Raw genomic sequence first — 22,411 nt, 5'->3', positions numbered from 1 at the left:
ATGGTTTCGCGGTCATTAGACTCTTAATTCCAGATTTTTATTGAATATGGAACAATTAATTGAACAGTTAACTTAGATGGCTTCTGAAAAGTTAAGTCAAGCATGTGAACAAGTGAAAAGAATGAAATGAAGCTAGTAAAAGTTGTGCTTCAGTGTCATTTCAAACTCTCGACAGCTCAAATAATTTCACATGTACTATAGTCAATGATGCAATTCGATTGCAGAGTTTTGACCAGCAAATTAGAAATAATATTAAGGAGGACCTACATTGGTGAACTCTATACCTTTCCCTTTGCAAGTGTCTGCTGGTGCTAGAATTCATCTCACCACTCAAAGAGACACAAGCAGCTAGATTGCAGGCATGGTTTCCTTCATTCTGGCTGTCTGATCACCAATTCCCTTAAAGATGATAATGTCAGTTACAACCACCACATATTTGAATTTCATTACTCAAGTGTACAACTGAAGTCCCATTTTCGAATTTGATGTCTGCTTTCTGATCTGCTGCTTCCATTTATGTTCTAAGGTCTCACACAGAAAGCAGTAAGATTTCCGTCTTGAATGCAAACATATAAACAAAGCTTGCTTTGGTGGGAACAATTTTGTACAATTTCCCATTGTGTCAATTTTCAACTGTAGAAGGCACTCTCTAAAATTCTCATGACACTTTTATAGTTTCACATTGAGAAGTTATGTATATAAGAGTAAGGAAACATTTGTTCAAGAATTCCCTAAGATAATTTATTACTGCAAAGTAAAAAGTTAAAATGCAGATGATCACTTTTTTTGAGTGTTGTTAACTGAAAAATATATGATCTCAAGTATTGTGAACTTAACTGATTATTCACTGAACAGAAACACGTAATAGAATTGGGGCTATGTGACTAATGCTAAGAGTGAATGCACATTTTAAATGCGAGAATGCATTAAAATCTTTATTGTTACATGGTTTTTGAAGAAGTTGGACAACTTTAAGTGCTGAATTTGGAGAGAAAATCAAAATCTAAATGGACATGTTGAAATTAATTTAAGTAATATCCAAGAAAATGAGAAGTATTTCAAATTATATATTGCTTTATAATGATATTAGAGCTGCTTCAACTGTTATCCTCACAAAGTTGAAATGAAATAACTTCCAGTGATAAAGAATACATATGTGTGAAATTGCTTTGTCAATTATTTTCATAGTGGTGGCATTAACCTTAATACCTGCATTGAAATGCAGGCCAATGATTTCCACACATATTGGGATTGTAAAATGTAGAATATGCCTAAAAAGTACACAAAACAATACAACTGTAAAAGTTGCCAAAAAACTGTCAAACCTGTCAAACAACTTAGAATACAAATTAGAATCCCATTTCTGAAGAAGGGTCTAGACCGAAACATCAGCTTTCCTGCTCCTCTGATGCTGCTTGGCCTGCTGTGTTCATCCAGCTCTATACCTTGTTATCTTAGAATACAAATGTTTGTTTTCATAAGAGATTAGGTAAGGAGTTTTAATGTATTGATTTTTAAAAAATAATTAGTTATTTAAAAATAGTGATATCATCGTAGTGATATCATAAACAGAAACAGTTTTATTTTACAATAGAATGACAGCCAAGTTCTTGGTCATGATGGATACTCAGTTAGCATGGAAGTGCAGAGCCAAAAATGGTAGATGAGGGACATATTGACTTGAGTTGATACTAAGTTGCAATTGGATCATAGTGGTGGGTCCAGGATCATAGGGTTGGTATGGGCATATGGGAATGGGGAGAGAGGTGTTTGGGTATGTGGGCTCAGGAGATGAGGTAGAGTGGCATAAGGTAACATAGTAGGCGTGAGAATCCATAGGGATGAGTAGAGAGTTTAAGAGTGGAAAGGAGGTATCAGGAGCATGAGGGCGGCATGAATGGGGCATTGGGAATGTACGGGTGTAAGGAGTGTAGGGGCTGAAGATGAAAGGAATATTTTTGATTTCATTTCTTTAAGTTAAATTGCAATATATGGTGGGCACGAAGAAGCAGGTCTTCAACCAAGACCTGTCTCGACAGCCAGCAGCCTCCATTCCCATTCCACCAGTCTAGAAAAAGAACCTGACGTTGCAGGGCTTTTTTCCAGCATTGGGTTTTCGGAGCAGGGAAATGTCTCAATTCTGTAATCAAAGTCAGCATGTCTTACGCATCCTTAATTGCTCTCGATCTGAGTGACTTGCTAGGCCATTTCAAACGGCACCTATAAGTCAATCACATTGTTATCACTCGGCTGTTGCATGTAGGCTAGACCACACAAAACCAACAGATTTTATCTTCTAAAGGACATTAGTTCATGTAATTTCTGGTCATAATCTAACCCTTACTCCTTGACAACATTCTGTAAAATCTGCATTGCTTTGCTTCCATGGTTAATTTCCTTTCTAAGTTGTAGTGCTAAGAACTGTGGTTTCCTAGTACTCCAGATGTTGTTTAGCCAGGGTAGGTGTAGCTGTAGCATTTTTTTTCCTCTTGAAATTCCACCTGTATATTTATTTGAGCCTTTTACCTTCAGTCAGTGATTTGTGTGCCTATACCCCTAAATCTCTTTGGGCATCCACTATTTATGACTTTTCATTAAGTAAAAACTACTCAGATAAACCCTTTTTTGGGTCCCAAATGGATGGACCTCACGTAATCTGCATTAAAATCCATCTGTCACAGATCTGCCTACTCACAATCTACAATATCTTTTTTTCTAGTTTGTAGTATCTGCAGAAGTAAGATGCAGCTGGAGAAACTGAGGGAGTCACTTCAAGTTTTTACAGGAAGTGAGTGTGAGGACGTGTAGTAAAATTAGCTTGTACTGCATTTTAGATGATAACCTAACTCCAGAAACAGAGACATCAAAGTTGTGGCAGCATGGTGGCTTAGCAGTAACCTGGATTCAATTCCACCTTCGGGTGACTGTCCATGTAGAGTTTGCACATTCTCCTCGTGTCTATGTGGGTTTCCTCTGGGTGCTCCAGTTTCCTCCCACAATGCAAAAATGTGCAGGTTAGGTGGATTCGCCATGCTAAGTTGCCCAGAGTACGGAGTAGTTGTGGGAAATGTAGGGTTATAAGTATAGGGTCTGAGTGGGATGGTCTTCGGAGGGTCAGTGTGGACTGGATGGGCCAAATGGCCTGCTTCCACATTGTAGGTATTCTATATATCCTTCTCAGTCAAGGAAGGGAATTAGCAAAGAGTCAGAGATAGTCCAGATGAAGGTAAAAGATTGGTGGAAATTGGAAACAAAGTCATTGAAATTTTCCAGTTTTGCGTGACAGCAGGAAAAGATTCCTTTACTGTCATCAAGGTATTGGATAAGAATAGTGAGAGAAGAAGCCTGAGTAGGACTGGCAGAAAGAGTGTTGTGTATACCCCTTCAAAAGGCAGGCATAGCTAGGAATCATGTGTGCACCCATAGTTTCATCTTTTATTTGTAGCAAGTTGCGTGGAGTTGAAGAAAAATTTGTTCAATAAGACAGAACAGGTTTATCTGGATAGAGGAGGTTAGTGGTGAACGGGGACTGGTTGGGCTTCAATTTAAGAATAAGTAGAGAGCTTTTTGACTGTCCTAGTGGAGGATCAAAGCATAGAGGGATTTTACACATATGAAGAACAGGAAATAGGTTGGGCAACAAAATTAGAGACTATCTAAATGATGACGAGAACTAGAAGAGTCACAGATGTAAATTGGAAGAGATTGGATAAAAGGTTTAAAAAAAGGGTTGAAGGGGTTGACCAGGGCAGTCTTGCTAATGGGTTTTGAGAAGTATGTAGAAGTGTGCTGCTTGGGTTGAGGAATGGAGTTGGAGATTGTGGAAAAATGATACCCCAGAGGAGGTGAAGCCAGTGTCAATTCTAGTTATGAAATCTTTAGTCTGGTAGATGAGTCATGGTGTGGGGAAGATAGATCCTCATGTGACATCACTAGTTCCTTTGTTCTAATTTGAGAAAATCCAAGGGCAGGTTTGAAGGTAGGTGTGCCAGCAATTTCTAACTACTGATCACTAAGCTGGTCTGCAAGCATTTTCCAGTCTCTATTTTAAACCTATTTTCAGATAGGCAGCTCTTCAAAGATGGAGGGATGGCTATCTACCAGAGTACCAATTGAGGTAATTCTCTTCACACATCATCTGTCCTTTTCAGACAACAGATAAACTTCGCCTGTAGTTTGGACCGGAGCCTCTAAATGGATAGCCAGGGGAATTGGGGCTACAGGAACATTCTATAATGCAGTGTAGCATAGATGCACTGGTCTAAGATCTGCAAGTCATCTCAAGAGGATTCTCCTCAATAATAAAGGACCTGTAGCCACAACATATTTCATGCCTCCATCTTTAAGTGCCCTTGGAGTCTCCCACTTACAGCAGCAGTGCCGACATTTCCCTGTGGTGTTGGCATCTGCCCAGATTTTTTTTATTCATTCACAGGGATTGGGCATACTGGCCAAGTTAACATTTATTACCCATCCCTAATTGCTCAGAGGGCAGTTAAATGTCAACTACATTGTTGTGGGTATGGAGTCATATAGGCAGGACTACATAGGGACAACAGTTTCCTTCCCTAAAGGACATAAGTGAACTAGATGGGTTTTTCCAATGATCAACCATAATTTCATGGTCATCCTTAGACTCCCAATTCCAGGTATTTATTGAATACAAATTTCACCATCTGCTATGGTGGGGTTCGAACTCAAGTTCCCAGAACATTACCAGGGTCTCCAGATTAATAATCTAGTGATTATACAATGGGGCCATCATCAATCCTCCAGTATTCCCATCACAATCAAACTTATCAGTTCAGAGGCAGACTTTTCATTGGCTGTTTCCTCAAAAATCTTCACCAGGCGTGAAAAGAAGGAGGAAAGAATTTATACAGTATCTTTTACATTCTCTGGATATTCCAATTAAGCACCGTTGAAATTCAGTCAATGCTGGAATGTAGGAGACACTCAACAATATCTTTCAATTCCTCTAGTTGTAATTTTAGATCGCAGACAGGCCGATGGAAACTTTGGAAGTCAAAGTAACCCACACCCAGTCATTCTCCTGTTCTATATTAATCACTTCCTCAAAAATTTAAATTAGATTTTTTCATCTACTTTGGTCAAGACCTTCCTGTGATAAACTTCAGGCCCTGGGTTTTTCTAATTGTTACGCTTCACTGGGATAGTGCATTGGAAATCATGCCCTGCTTTCCCGCAGTCATCACCAAAGTTAAAGATTTTATAAAATTATGTGTCATTTCCCAAATTACCTGTCTTTTAGATACAGGTTGACAGAAAGCAGCAATTAAGTCTCTGTACTTAGCAAGAATGACTATTTATTATTATTTTCTAGCTATCAATAAACAATTATGAACTATCAATGTATAACTCTGATAGTTAAACTCTAACCCACTGTTAACAGACAGAGATACAGACAGACATAAATAGGAATAAAAATATGGCTGTGATGGGTGGAGAAAAGATGGGGAAAGAAGTTCGATGGTGCCAATTTACAGGGTTTGTAGGGTTGGTGCTTTTGGCATATCAGTTTTGGCTTCCTTTTCCCTCTCTAGATAGTTACCCTTACTTGGAGAAGTTACAGGGTGGCTGATTTACACTTTGGCTTACTGGATAAAAGCAATACTTACAGCAACTGCTAAGAGAAAAATAAACTGGCTTTCTTCAGAGTTTTCTTTTACTGCAGAACAGAAGTATGGCTCTTACCTTTTCAGAAAGTCCAATTGCCAAACATTCACACTCCCAAGCTGTTCAACTATCTGGGAGCCGTCACATTAATTGTTGGCAGGCAGAAGGCTTTTGTCATTGATAACTGATCACTAGTCAGCAATCAACTACTTGGTGCTGGCCAAAGCTACATTTGTACACAGCTTCCTGGCTCCAACTTCACTGTAACCAAGCTTGCACTACTGCTCCAACACCAGCTGTGTAAGCAGCACTTATAATGAGAGACAACAAGGTGCAGGGCTGGATGAACACAGCAGGCCAAGCAGCATCATAGGAGCAGAGAGGCTGACGTTTCGGGCCTAGACCCTTCATCAGAAAAGGGGGAGGGGAAGGGGGTTTTGAAATAAATAGGGAGAGAGTGGGAGGCGGATAGAACAGGGATAGAGGAGAGGATAGGTGGAGAGGAAACAAACAGGTCGAAGAGGCGGGGATGGGGCCAGGAAAGGTAGCCTGCTGTGTTCATCCAGCCCTGCACCTTGTTGTCTCGGATTCTCCAGCATCTGCAGTTCCTACTAGCACTTATAATGAATTGCTTTTAAAAAGTGCAGCAATTCTCCAACAAAGATTCAAACAGTATTTCAAACTGTTCTTTTACTGTTTCAATACATGACGAAAAATACAGAAAAATAAACAGATACCATCTTTATGTAATATAGAGTATTAATATATTCTCATTACTATCTTCTTTTTCATGTTTACTTTGTAAGTTCCAGTCTTTGATTCATCATTTGTTTCCCTGCTCCATATGTGAACCTTCCAAGTTCAGCAGATTTTTTCATCCACTTTGGTCAAGACCTTCCTGTGATAAACTTCAGGCCCTGGGTTTTTCTAATTGTTACACTTCACTGGGGTAGTGCATTGGAAATCATGTCCTGCTTTCCCGCAGTCATCACCAAGGTTAAAGATTTTATAAAATTATGTGTCGTTTCCCGAATTACTTGTCTTTTAGACACAGGTTGACAGAAAGCAGCAATTAGGCTTCTGTACTTAGCAAGTATGACTATTGATTATTATCTATTATTATCTATCACTCTTGACTTGATTTTCTCTCATGTAAAAATAAAGGAACCTACTTTCTTTCGATTTTAATGGAAAACGCAGAGCAAATGAACTGAAGTAACAAATGTTTGGGCTTCAGTCATCAGCTCAAAATCACACAACCATCGCATTACAGCTCCTTAAATGAATCATAATTTTGTAATGTATTCTCAATACATCTGATATTATTTATGCTGACTTAATTTTCATAATGAGCATCTTTCAAAGATTATTTGCTTAAACAATTTTTTTCTGAGTTCGAAGAAAGAGAATTATCCCACTGACTGATTCCTGTTTCAGATAACTGCAACCAAGATAATCAATAATTTCCTTATTAAAATCTCATTCCTTTCTTCCTTATTCTGCGAAGCTTTTTAAAAATATATTTCTTTAACTATTTATTTTTAACTATATTATTCATGTCCTTTAGGGAAGAAAACTTGATCAGCCTACATGTGACTCCTGACCCACAGCAACTCTGTCGAGTCTTAGCTGCCTTGCGAAATGGCCCGACGAGCTATTCAGTTATATTAACTGCCAGAAAGAAAAGAAGGAATGAAAACAGATAGATGAACTGGCTTCAACTAAGACGCTGGAAATGACAACGGTAAACACAATCCAGTTGGCTCTGTAAGGTACTCTTTCACGAAATCTGGGAGTTAGTGCCAAAATTGGGAAAACTGTCTCACATACTAAGCATACTTCTGAACTCATATCTTACGTATCCCAGACAACACCATCATCATTCCTGGGTATGTTCTCTCCAACTGGCAGGACAGGTCCAGCAGAGGTGGTGGCACAGTGGCATTCAGTCAGATAGTGCTTCCCCAGAAGTCCTCAACATTGACTCTGGAGCTCATGAAGTCTCATAACATCAGATCAAACATGGACCAAAAAAAAAACCAGGTGCTCAGTATCACATAACTCATCCCACCCCCCATCCCCGCAAATAGTTGATTAATTGATACTCGTCAGTCATGATCAACTCTTGGAGGAAGGTCTGAGGGTGGCAAAAGTGCAAAATATACTCTGGGTGGGGGACTTAAATGTCTACCAACAAGAGTGGCTCAGCACCACCACTGACAGAGCAGTTTGAGTCCTAAAGAACATAGTTGCTGGAGTGGGTCTGTGACAGGGGTGAGGGAACCAAAAATAAGGAAAAACATACTTGACTTCATGTTCACCAACCTGCCTGCCACAAATGCAACAGTCCGTGACAGTATTGGTACGTGGAACTACCATACAGTCCTCGTGGAGTTGAAGTTCCATCTTCATACTGTTTCTCGCTCCATCGTGGCACCATGGGATAGATTTCGGAAAGATCTAGCAGCTCAAAGGCTGGGCATCCATGAGGTGCTTTCGGCTCTCAGCAGCAGAATTGCAGTCCAACCCACTAAATCATTACCATCAAGCCATGGGAACAATCCTGATTCAGTGAAGAGTACAGGTGTGCATGCCAGGAAGCGCACCAGGCACACCTAAATATGAGGTGTCCATAAGACCATAAGATATAGGAGCAGAAATAGGCTATTTAGCCCATCATGTCTGCTCAGCCATTTGATCATTGTTGGTATGTTTCTCAACTCCATTCTCCTGCCTTCTCCCCGCAATCCTTGATTCCCTTACAAATCAAGAACATATCTGTCTCTGTCTTCAATACTCTCAAAGACTTGTCAACTTGATGAAGCTACCAAACAGGACTACTTGTGTGCCAAACAGCATTAGCAGCAAGTGATAGACAGGACCAAGTGATTCCACAACTAATAGATCAGATCTAAGCTCTGCAGTCCTGCCACATCTTGTCATGAATGGTGATGGACAATTGAATATCTCACTGATGGAGGAGTCTCTACAAACATCCCCATCCTCAGTAATGAGGAGCCCAGCACATCAGTGCAAAAGATATAACAATCTTCAGCCAGAAGTGCTAAGTGGATGATCCATCTCAGCCTCATCCAGAGGTCCCTAACATCAGAGTTGCCGCTGTTCAACCAATTCAATCCACTCCATGTGAAATTAAGAAAAGATTGGAGACACTGGACACTGCAAAAGGCTATGAGTCCTGACAATATTTCAGCAATAGTACAGAAGACTTATGCTTCAGAACTTGCCGCATCCATAGCCAAACTATTCCATTACAGCTACAACACTGGCATATGCTCAACCATGTGGTAAATTGCCCAGGTATGTCCTGTACAAAAAAAGCAGGACAAATACAATCCAGCCAATTACCATCCCATCAGACTACTCTCAATCATCAGTAAAGTGATGGAAGATATCTTCAACAGAGTTATCAAGCAGCACCTGCTCAGGATTCAGCCTGGGCCACTCAGCTTCTTACCTCATCACAGTCTTGGTTCAGATGAAAGAGCTGAATTCCAGAAGGGAGGTGGGAGTGACTGTTTTTGACATCAAGGCCACATTTGACTGAGTGTGGAATCAAGAATCTCTAGTAAAAATGGAGTCAATGGGAATCAAGGGAAAATTTTCCAGTAGTGGGAGTCATACCTGGCACAGAGGAAATTGGATTTCATGGTTGGAGGTGAGTCTTCTCAGCTCCAGGACATCTCTACAGGAGTTCCTCAGGGCAGTGTCCTAGGCCTAACTATCTTCAGTTGCTTCATCAAAGATGTTCTCTCTATCATCAGAAGGTCAGAATCGGGAATGTTCACTGATGACTGCATCATGTTCTGCACCATTTGTGCCTCCTCAGATACTAAAGCAGTCCATGTTCAAATGCAACAAAATCTGGACAATATCCAGGCATAAGGTGACAAGTAACAAGTAACATTCATGCCATACAAATGCCAGACAATAACATTTTCCATCAAGAGAGAATCTAGCCATCACTCCTTAACATTCAAGATCTCTTTGTAATCTTAGCTAACCTTCTTCACTGTCCACTGCACCACCTATATTGCTGTCATCTGCTAACTTACTGACCATACGTCCCATATTCACATCTACATTATTTATGTAAATGACGAAAAACAGAGGATCCAGCACTAATCCTTGAGGCACACCACTGGTCACAGACCTCCAGTACAAGAAACAATCCTTTACCACCACCTCTGTCTCCTAGTTCAAGACAATTTTGTATCCAATCAGCCAGCTGCCCTGGATTCCATGTGATTTAACCTTGTAAACCAGTCTATTATGCGGGCAAGTGGACATGTCCTGTTCAATTTTCTGGGTGTCTAACTAAACAAGGCAAAACCTTATGAAGTTTAACGAAAATGTCAGTCTGAAATAACAAGTCCAATAGCAACATAAAATGAATCAAAAACTCATGGCCTGACTGACTATCCCTAAGAAACCCACCTCACTTCCTTCAGTAGCAGGCTTCAGCAATGCTTGGTATAAACAGAAGTGGTCACTGCTCTCAATAGGAGGGACATGATGTGCAGGTTAACAGTCCAAATCAAGATGTGCCTTTCCAGCCACTTGAACGTGGGATCACCTCGGACTTTACAGTGTTTGTAAAGTTTGTACAGGGCTGGTTCAGAGAATGGGGTGAAGAGGGAGTACACCAAATCCGCAAAAAAATTACTGCCATCTTTTCCAATTTGAGTTGTTTTCCTCATAGCAATTGCGTTGGGACTGATGTCAGTAATGTAAGTTAAATTCTGTTAATATGCACAAATCACCCAATCCCCACTTACATTCAACTCATTATTAACCCTGTATTCTGCAGCCTTCACATCTACACTTCAGGTAATGCCTCAGCCTTCAGATTTCAGTCGCTTAATCTGCTGATTTTATGTCAACAGTCAATTTAATACTAAAGTCTGCAGTAGTTGGAGTCTTTTCTGTATGATTTACAAATATAATGGGAATGAGAAAATTGCTGTCAGTTAATCCAGAGCATCAGTTATGACAATAATACACTGGAAGAAGTTTTACTGGCTCTAGTGACGCAGTGGTAGCGTCCCTAACTTTGGGCCAGGAGGCACAGGTTCTAATCCCACCTTCAACAGAAGCGTGTCATAACATATCCGAAGAAGTTGATTAAAATATCTACACAGAGACAGACTGGAGAAAATTTAGTGACATGTGCTGCCAGCACCTGTAGCACATCAGCACTAAGGGCAACAAAAGTCAAATAATCAGTCCAAGTACTCTCATGTTTGGGTGGATTTATTGATGATGTTGGCCTCAGAATCTGAATGATTCTACATGTATACAGCTGGATTATTATTCCCAACCCTGCCAGTGGGATTAAAAAATAGGACAGGGACCAAGAATTGTCAGTAGCGGGGCCCTAACAATGACTTTAAGGGGTTTCTTCAATTTGGAGTCAGGGTATGGGAGGCCCATTCCATTGAGGATGGTGGCCAGGCTCCGCAGTCAGGATTTCACGGGTCTGCCTATGGCTCTGGGCAGCTGGTAGCTATTCCAGTTGAAGTGGACACTGTCAATACAGTAGGGCAGAAAGGTTGGCACTCTATGAAAAGTTTAAAAATAAAATGTTGGCCACAGCTGAAAGACAAACATTGTGAGAGGGTAAACTCTACCATGGGATAGCTTATGGTTATGTGGCTGCAGCTTTAATCCTGTTCCAGAATACTATGAGTGGGGCAGAAGGGTTTGGTGGTGAAATTAGGTGAGGCCTTGTTGGTCTCTTGGTCTGCCACTGGGACGCCACCTCCATCCACATGATAGGCTTGGACCTCAAAACATAGAGTGTGAAAAATGCCCCTCACAGATGCTTTCATTGACATATACGGTTTGGCCATCATCTCCAAGAGACAGCCACATGCAAAATAACCCAGAGGGAGGAAGCTGCTGGTGGATAAGCATGGAGAGAAGGAGAATGAAACTGCAGGTACAGTTGACTCTGATCCTGCCTCCACCTTACTATGAAAAACTGATTCATTGTTCCAGAGCTTGGTGTTAACCTTTTGGTTAAAAAATTTTGAATTTAACAACTAATGCATTTGCCCATTGAAATAAATCAAATGGCAAGATAAGCACCAGAATATTTTTGAGTGGCTAATGCTAGAAGCAGTGAAATCTAATCTCTGATGTCGTACTTTGAGTGTTTATTTAATTTGAGGTTAGGCAATTGTGTCAAAGCCAATCTTTTAAAACAGAGGTGTTGAGTTGCCTACTTGATTCACTGTTGTCCATGGGGTATAGGTACACCTACAGACGTATTACAAAGGGTGTTCCAGGATTTTGACAGAGTGATATTGAAGGAATGGTAATGCAGTTCCACGTCAAGATGTCATGTGGTTTGGATAGGACGTTGCAGATGGTGGTATTTCCCTGCACCAGCACCCTTGTCCTTCTGGACTGTGGATTCTGCAGAGTTTCCGAGGAGGAGGCTTGGTGCTTTGCTACTGTGCATGTTGTAGATGGAACATGTTGCATTTGACCTGGTGCACTGCTGGACTCTTAATATACCAAAATCCCAGAAGCTCCTGGTAATGGTGAGCACTTCCACTGCTCGTGGGTGCGTGGCAGCACCACAGAGGCATGGTGTTTACATAATGAGATAACTCTCTAGGGTTCACAAAGGGAAACTCTCCATGAAACTCCCCCCTGTTCACACTTAGTGGTAAATTCCGCACATCATCACTTTTAAGTTTCCCACAAAGGTGCATATCGTCTTGAATAAAATATATTGCCATAATGGCGATAATCCTGGAATTGCCTAACATCATTATGATCACACCAAGAATTGCAATGATTCAAGAAGGCTCACTAACAGTGAACCTGTGAACAACCAGGGAAGGACAATATAATATGACTTTTCCCTCATTGTCTATAACCAGAGAGCAAAAAGAATAAGTTGTGGTATGCATTGAAATTGAGTCCAAACTCCTTCCTTGTTAAAACTAATGGGGAGTCTCAATCAGCTACAAATTTGTGAGTATATACAGCATGAAGCAATTTTTAATCCATCACAAATTGACTCTGTTTACTCAATTGAATGATTAAAGATTGATTTTGCTAAAACTGTTTACCTACCACAATCTTAAGAAAATGGTCGACTGATTTGATGTCTGAAGCACGACAGGAAGCTTTATTTATTTGTGTTCTTTTTATCAGATTCAGTGCATCACATTCTTTAAACAATATGTTTCTGGTTGTGCACACAAGTTAAGAGAGTTAGTTTATTATTTGAAGCAAGTTTAAAAATATAGTTGGGAATGCAATATTCATCCTGTTCCCACTGGTTGCCAGGTCCCATATTAAAATAAGATTGAAATATTTTTCCATCCTTATTTTAAAGACATTTCATATTATTTAACTTTGAAAAATCTCCACAGTGACTGGTATCCGTCACCAATCACCCTTTATTTACACATAAAGACTTCATGACTCTGAGACCTGACTCAGAAGAGGCAGTACTAAAGTAGCAGGATGTCATAACGTCATATAGCATGGAAACAGACCTTCGGTCCAACTAGCCCAAACCAACTAATTTTCTCAGAATAAACTAGTCCCACTTGCCTGTGTTTGGCCCATATCCCGCTAAACCTTTCCTATTCATGTTCTCTTAAGAAATTCTGTCTACTTGTTATCAGTAAAGTGAACCTTCTCTAGGCTGCCTCCAAAGTCTGACACTTGTCTTATTGTCTGTAAGCCAGAGTTTACTGAATGGATCAGACTAACAGTCCTAATCAGAGAACTCACATTCTATGTTGTCCAGCTTGCTGACCTCATTACAATCACTACGAAATTTTATGTCTCCTTGTGTGGCTTTGTGTTCCCTCATGGTGGAAAGTGGTACTCTGTCTGCCTTTGATGGTATAGCTAATGTGGGGAATTCTTGTAAGCTGTGGCAAATGCACATGTTCTACCGTAATGTCATAGAGGCTGTTTGATCAATGACATAATGTGCTTTAAGCTATGTTTGGTTTGTTAACCTAGAGAGCTTAAATTTCTTTTAAGCATAATTCATCATTAGGTGTTGTATTTCTAACCCCAACAGCAAGGTTTTTTGAAGAGACAATCCAATTTGACTAGTCAAATGTTATTTACATTCATCATCTAGGTCCATGTGTTCTTTACTTATTATTGCATGTTGCTATGTTTGATGAAAGAAAGAGTACTATTAATAAAATGATAATGTTTGTGCTTGATTAATATTTGAATTTATAATTATAATTATAAGTTTAAAAGCATCCATCAGAGCTGCTATGTGTTATCAATTGGTCTACCCAACGTGGAAATGGTACGCTGAGACTAAGAAAGGCCAAGTTTCAATTTTTGATCTATGCTGAGTTAGCTGATCTTGGTTGAGGCCGTGGTAAGGGAGCTACAACTGGTTGAATTAGGGAAAGAAAGAAAAACATTAGTTTCTGGCCCAAGTTCTAATCACTAATTTCCCTGTCGACATCAGATCTAAATCTGGCTCGTTTTAAATTTGGCTTGTGGCTGTAGTCAAATATATTCTCCTATTATGTTATTGCCTGTTCTCCAGAAACTGACAGTTTAGAATAGGCTAATTCTCTCCATATTCATGGGTTTCATTTGTCACTTGCCAAATGTAATTCATTTTTATTTCTGCACTATTTTTAATCCCTGTCTGGTTTCCTACCAAATCAGTTCAGCTCAGCCTGTCATGTTAAGCCTGTCTACATAAATGCATCCATGCTGACAATTATTACAATGCTTTGAATAAATGGTAAGATTCACCTCTTTCTCTTGAAGAATTAATCTTTATCAGTCTATTTCCCAAAAGGAAGGTTTTAAAGGTTAGGATGGAACGTGTGAGTAAACTGTTGTCTTTTTTCACTTTGCCACAATACCGTTGCTTTTCACCTGAAAGTGTTGCATGAAGCCATCCTTTGCTGACTGTTGAAGTTTTGAGTTGCAGGGGCCATTATTTCCTGTTTAATCGCAACTCCAAATGAAACTTATGGATTGATCTTCTTACATTTTATTTTGGTCGATAAATGCCAATGTTATAAAATGATGGAAGCCTTCACAACATATTACAATCCCTCATTCAATTAAGACCAAGTTTCATGATAGTATGAGCACTACAGAAAGTATAGCTAGACTTCAGACAGGGTTAGCATATCGTGTAGAACTGAGGATGGCTATTCTCTTTACCTTTATTCTTGTAGCTGCAGCTAAAAGGACAGTGGTTTACAAGCTGATGACAAAAAATGAATATATATTTATACATGCAAACATGTGTTTACAATGAAGTCCCCCTGTGTCACCTTGATCCCACAGAAAGTTTGCTTTAACTTTTCCCTTCCACTGCATTTAGGTACAGTCCCAGGATGCACAGCTGGGCTGGAAGAAGCTTACCCTATTGTGGAGTCTTAGCCTTGGAGATTTGGGTGGGCAATCCCAAGGTACTTTGTAGATTGAGGGCCCAAACATGATGAGAGTGCCCTACCCATCTACAGGCTCACTCTCCTTGGCTTGAACTCTCAGAGAGTTGAGGGGGTCAGGGTGGAGGTGGAGAGGTCAGGTCTCTGGAATGTCCTGAGAGGAGACATCTGGGACTTATGCGTTGTTCTTCTTCCAGCTGGTATCATCCTGTCTCCTTGAGAGGAAGGGATTCCTAGGGTGAGATCAAGGTCCCTCTTTCCTCTGTCACCTTGCCATAGGTGCTGTGCAGGTCTGTGCACACATCTGAAAGGCACTGAATGCGCTAGTTTCCAGGACAGTCACAACCAGTCTATGGAAATAGTCAGATACATACATGCCAAAGTGAGTACAGTGCAGATGGTGTAGGTCAGGCTCTTCTAGCCTTTAACCCAGTTTCCCCAGTGTCTTCAACAAACCTGTCTGCTGCTCCTATGTCAGCTTGTGCATTTTGACTAAGTCACTGATGGCCAACACCATGGAACCTTCTCCGACCCAGGTTGAGCAGGTATCTGGTCTCCAGCAGTCGTGACTGCCAACAAACTGGGCTGCTCCTTCTTCAGCCAGCTGTTAAGATATGGCAGCAATGTGCTCACTAGAATGTGCTCCTAACTGTTTTCCAACTAAGGTACCCATTGAAGCATATGAAGCGGTAGAGGGCCTTGCCAGTGTTTCCCCCAAGAAATCTATTACCTCTTCGTCAGAGATGGACAAGGAGATGATGGCTGAAAGGGCAGCTGTCTTGAGGGCAGAAACTGTGTAATTTCCACTGGTGTCTACAGAGGACAAGATAGGGAATGTGTAAGAAAATAAGGGTAGAAGCTTGGGCATGTTAAGAATACATTCTCGATGCTATTAATGGGAGTGCAGCACTGTCAGTTACAACTAATCTTGTTTACAGAGACATGGAGATCTCAGCATCACTACATGAGTAGTTTCTATTGTCTTCTACAAATTCAAGGATCCCTCCTGATATGAGGTGAAGAGGCAAATGTCAGACATATCATCATCAATCTTGGCTCTCTCTACCCTATTATTGTCTGTTTTCTCCAGTAATGAGATAAAATGGAAGAATTGAGTGTGATGAAAATGGTTGGCACAGCTCCTACTACAGATGCAGTGAAGGATAAGTGGTGAGCTGTCTGGAATGAATGATTAGGAAGCACAAATGGCAGGAAGAGTTAGTATTTTGGAGGGATGAGGTGGATGAGAGCCATTGCTTGAAGATGCTACATGCAATGGTGAAAGTATTAGACCATGATCTTTGTGGTAGGAGTGACAGCATGTGTGTGATGTTGCAGAAAGAAAATGGTAGGACTAAGCCTTGCAGGAGCTCATTAACCTTATTTCTACAGTGCTGGGCATTCCTTAAGACCACAGTCACAGTTCTGACTGAGGTGGCAGCTTCAGAACAGGCTGACCAGATCTAGTGGTGTGAACTCCTTTGCCAGTCTGCAGGAAAGTGTATAGTTCTTCTCATCTAACACCTCATCTGCTAGGACCTTCAGGCCCTGTCAGCAAATTGGAGTGCTAACCTGCCTCTGTTGGCCACTTCCAGAGCAATTCATCACACATCACAACTGTGAAGAGCTTTTCTTGGCTCCCTGCATTTGATCTGATACACAGCTGGTATTTAGGTGTGGCCACAGCAACGTGAATCCCACAAGATTCCAGCAACAAATACACCTGCCCCTGGTGAATGCAACATAACACCAAAGCAATGCCATGGAGACATAATGCTTACATAATAATAAGCAGCAGAAAATTGCATAACTCACTCAATTCACAGGCAGAAATCCTACATGAAACTTCCCAAATTAATACTTGGCCCATTTTTGCCAAAATGCATCCCTGTACAATTTTCCTTGATATAATTCATCTTTGTTCACGAGCATGAAATTGAATAAAATTTGCTTACACCAATACAGGTTTTCAGATATTCGAATGAATATTAAATGAATCTAATTTTAATGGTAATGTGAAGTGGGTGTAAACCAGAAATTATTTTATTAATTTCCCAGAACACTCTTTCTCCAATTCTCCTTAGATTTGGAAACAGTCTGTGTCCTATGCAGTAAGACCTGACCAATATCCATGCTTCAGCTGATAAGTGATATGTAACATTCGTGTTATACAAGTTCCACGCGATGATCAGCTCAATATGAGCAAGAAAGAATCTAACTATCGCCTTTTGACATTCAATGGTATCACTGTTTCACTGTTGCCTTGTGGCGCACAATCACAATGTCAGTTAAGCTTGAATGGATGTGCTCATAATAATCTTAAAGTATCATAGTATTTCACCTGAAGGTACAAAGATCACATGCACTGTCTTAACTTGGACAACTCAAGAAAAATGTGTGTATTAATAGCTTAATGGTGGATAATAGGAGGATGCTAAGAGGCTGCAGGGTAACTTGGACAGAATGGGCAAATACTTGGCAAATGCAATATAATGTGGATAAATGTGAGGTTATCCACTTTGGTAGCAAAAACAGGAAGGCAGATTATTATCAGAATGGTGGGAGTTTAGGAAAAGGTGAGGTGCAACAAGACCTGGGTGTCATGGTGGAACAGTCGTTAAAGGTTGGCATTCGGGTGCAGCAGGTGATGAGGAAAGTTAATGATATGCTAGCCTTCATAGCAAGAGGATCTAATTATGGGGGTAGGGATGTCTTGCTGCAGTTATACAGGGCCTTTGTGAGGCCACACCTTGAGTATTGTGTGCAGTTTTGGTCTCCTAGTCTGAAGAAGGGCATTCTTGCTATTGAGGGAGCACAACAAAGGTTCACCAGACTGATTCCCAGATGGCAGGACTGACTAATGGAGAAAAACTGGATCGACTGGGCTTGTACTCACTGGAATTTAAAAGAATGAGGGGTGGTGGGAGGGGGGGAGTGGGGATCGCATAGAAACATAAAATCCTGATGGGTATTGGACAGGCTAGATGCAGGGAGAATGTTTCCAATATTGGGGAAGTTCAGAACTAGGGGCGACAGTCTAAGAATAAGGGGTAAGCCACTCAGGACTGAGATGAGGAAGAATTTCTTTACTGAGTTGTGAACCTGTGGAATTCTGTATCACAGAAAGCTCTTGGGGCCAGTTCGTTAGATATATTCAAGAGAGGGCTGGATGTGACCCTTGTGGCTAAAGTGGTCACGGGCTAAGGAGAGAAAGTGGGAATGGAATACTGAAATTGCATCATCAGCCATGGTCATAGTGAATCGTGGTGCAGGCTCAAAGGGCCAAATGACCTACTCCTGCACCTATTTTCTATGTTTCTATGTTAATATTAGCCCATGATGTGGAGGTGCTGGTGTTGGACTGAGGTGGACAAGGTCAAAAGTCACCCACACCAGGTTATAGTCCAACAGGTTTATTTGAAGACACACTCTGAAAGCATGTGTCTTCAAATAAACCTGTTGGACTAAAACCTAGTGTCATGCAGCATTAGTCCAGACACTGATATTCCTGTGAATGTAATGTTTGAACATAAAAGATATTTGTAATAAGTGTCTGTTGGATTCTTCAATGCCACAATATCTATGCCCAGTTCATATATTATGGCAGACATTATAAACTTTGTCATATCAGGTAAAATATCTTGTTGGAGGCAAAATCACATCAATAACCATTGCTGTATTCCCCAATATCCTGATATTACCATTGGCCAGAAAATGGAATGGACTTGCCATATAAATGCTGTAGCTACAATAGCAGGTCAAAGACTAGGAATTCTGCAGTAAGTACCTCCCCAAATTTGTCCACATCTCCAAGGCACAAGCCAGGAGTGTGATGGAATACTCCCCTTTCCTCAGGTGAATGCATCTCCAAGAAAACTGAAGAAGCTCAAGACCTTCCAGGACAGAGCTTAGCTGGCATGCTTAACTGGCACCCCAACCAACTAAAACATTCACTACTACCACAATGCATCTGTGAGAACATGTACCTTCTGCAAGTGGATTGTAGCAATTCATGAAGGCTTTTTTTGACAGTAACTCCAAAACTGCAAACTCTACTGCCAGAGGGACAAGGGCAGCAAATGCAGGTAAAAACATCATCTACAAGTTTCCCTTCAAGCTACACACCATTTTGGCTTGAAATGATATCACCATTCCGTTAAAATCACTGAATAAATATCCTGGACCTCCTTCCCTAGCAGCACGCTTGGTGTACCAAGGACTGCAGCAGTTCAATGGCATTTCTCGCAACTATCTCAAAGGGAGTTAGGGATGGCATAAAAAAGTCCATTGAGTAATATCCATGTCCCATGAACAAAACAAAAATCAAAATGTTCTTCTGACTGTTATGTTCTCACAGAAGAAACATAGTTGTACTTGAAAAGCAACAGTATTTCTGAAGAAGGGTCCCGACCTGAAACGTCAGTTTTCCTGCTCCTTTGATGCTGCCTGGCCTGCTGTGTTCCTCCAGCTCCACACTGTGTTATCTCTGACTCCACCATCAGCAGTTCTTACTATCTCTGAGTAAAATTACTTTTGTTCTGTGAAACCTACAGGATCAGAAGGATCCAACTGTTCATAGCTTAGGAATCTAGGATGAGATCCCAGTTGTTTAGTATCAATGAAGTTCCTAAAATTTATCATTTATAAATTCATTTCATGACAGTATTCAATGGCATAGTCAGGCTCCACCTTGCTGCGTCGTGATATCTATTCAGTGCTAAGGATTCCTATATATTGAGTGTTCAAACCTACTAATAATGTATAGTAATAGAAAACAGGAAACAAAAACAGAAAGTGCTGGAGAAACTCAGAAGGTCTGGAAACATTTGTGGAGAAAAAAACAGGATTAAAATTTCAAGTCCACTCTGATGAAGGGTCACTGGATTCAAAATGTTAATTCTATTTTTCTTTCCACAGATACTGCCAGACCTGCTGAGTTTCACCAGCACTTTGTTTTTGAATAGCATTTAGTATAAACAATAATCATAAGCAGAGTGCAGCATCAATTTTAATTTTATAGATTAGCAGACCACAAATCACATATTTTGTTTACTCGGGTACTTCCACCATCTGCAATCCGACCCCACTACCAAAGATGTTTTTCCCTCCCCACCCTTATCTGCTTTCCGGAGGGACCACCCACTCCGTGACTCCCTTGTCCGCTCAACACTCCCCACCAGCCCACCATACCCGGCACTTTTCCTTGCAACTGCAGGAAGTGCTACACCTGCCCCTACACCTCCCCCCTCACCCCCATCCCAGGCCCCAAGAAAACCTTCCACATCAAACAGATGTTCACCTGCACATCTGCTAATGTGGTATACTGTATCCGCTGCTCCCGATGTGGCCTGCTCTAGATCGGGGAAACCAAGCGGAGGCTTGGACACCACTTTGTGGAACACCTATGCTCGGTTCGCGTTTTTTTAACAAGGCTACAATATATTAACATATTTGATGCACATATTTACCTTAAAGTATCTATCACACAACTCTCATTACCATTTTCAAGTATAAATTCCGATATTCACATTTGCAATGGAAACTGTATTGCAAACCAGTTGTAATTATAATAGTTCTCCAGTGGTGGCACTGGATCATCTCAGTCATGTTATCTGTCAGTTCTTTGATCTGTAGTGCAAGGAATTTTCTACAGTACAATCATATTTCTGTTTACTCCATTATTTTATCTATAGAATGTATTGTAAAATGAATGTATTATTTAAAAATAACAATCAAGTATAATATTTAAAAATGAGAATTGAATTGCATCCAAGCTTGCTGCAAAAATTATATTCCACTGTTTGCATCCCAACAATTACATTTGGTCTTAACTCCCATAAGCATACTAAATTGTATATATGCACATTAATAATGTATACAAACCATTCCTCATTTGTCAAGTAAATTTAGGCATAAACAATAATGCAGACAATGTGCATGTTAGTGGTTCTGTAATTGTTGTACAGTATCTGTACCTTGTCTTACCTTGTGTGTGTACCAACTTCCAACTCTGCCTGTCCAATGGTTTGTTTTAATTGTTCACTGAAATAAGAATGGCTATCACATATTTTGTTGCATTAAAACACACACAGTGTTTATACATGAGATAGTGGGAACTGCCAATGCTGGAGAATCTGAGATAACAAGGTGTAGAGCTGGATGAACACAGCAGGCCAAGCAGCATCAGAGGAGCAGAAAAGCTGACGTCTCTGGCAACCGCCCGGAAACCGATATCCATTTCAAGCCGACTGACTCCCACAGCTACCAAGAGTACACCTCCTCTCACCCAACTTCCTGCAAAAATGCCATCCCCTATTCAAAATTCCTTCAGCTCCGTCGCATCTGCTCCTGAGATGAGGCATTCCACTCCCAGACATCCTAGATGTCCTCGTTTTTCAAGGACTGCAACTTCCTCTCCACAGTGGTCGAAAATGCCCTCGACCGTGTTTCTCGCATTTCCTGCAACTCATCCCTCACACCCCCTCTCCGAAATAACAACCAAAACAGAATCCCCCTCGTCCTCACATACCACCCCACCAACCTCCGGATCCAACGCATCATCCTCCGACACTTCCACCATCTGCAATCCGACCCCACTACCAAAGATGTTTTTCCCTCCCCACCCTTATCTGCTTTCCGGAGGGACCACTCTCTCCGTGACTCCCTTGTCCGGTCAACACTCCCCACCAGCCCACCATACCCGGCACTTTTCCTTGCAACTGCAGGAAGTGCTACACCTGCCCCTACACCTCCCCCCTCACCCCCATCCCAGGCCCCAAGAAAACCTTCCACATCAAACAGATGTTCACCTGCACATCTGCTAATGTGGTATACTGTATCCGCTGCTCCCGATGTGGCCTGCTCTAGATCGGGGAAACCAAGCGGAGGCTTGGACACCATTTTGTGGAACACCTATGCTCGGTTCGCGACAAACGACTGCACCTCCCAGTCATGAGCCACTTCAACTTCCCCTCCCATTCCTTAGATGACATGTCCATCCTGGACCTCCTGCAGTACCACAACGATGCCACCCGAAGGTTGCAGGAACAGCACCTCATATTTTGCTTGGGAACCCTGCAGCCCAATGGTATCAATGTGGACTTCACAAGCTTCAAAGTCTCCCCTCCCCCAACCGCATCCCAAAACCAGCCCAGCTCGTCCCCGCCTCCCAAACCTGTCCGTCCTTTCTCCCACCTATCCACTCCTCCCACCTCAAGACCCACGCCCATCTCCTACCTACCAGCCTCATCCCGCCCCCTTGACCTGTCCGTCTTCCCTGGATTGACCTACCCCGACCCTAACTCCCCACCTATACTCACCTTTATTGGCTCCATCCCCGC

Source organism: Rhincodon typus, chromosome 14 (assembly GCF_021869965.1).
Source record: "Rhincodon typus isolate 14 chromosome 14, sRhiTyp1.1, whole genome shotgun sequence".
NCBI lineage: Eukaryota > Metazoa > Chordata > Chondrichthyes > Orectolobiformes > Rhincodontidae > Rhincodon > Rhincodon typus.
This window is presented reverse-complemented; position numbering follows the sequence as displayed.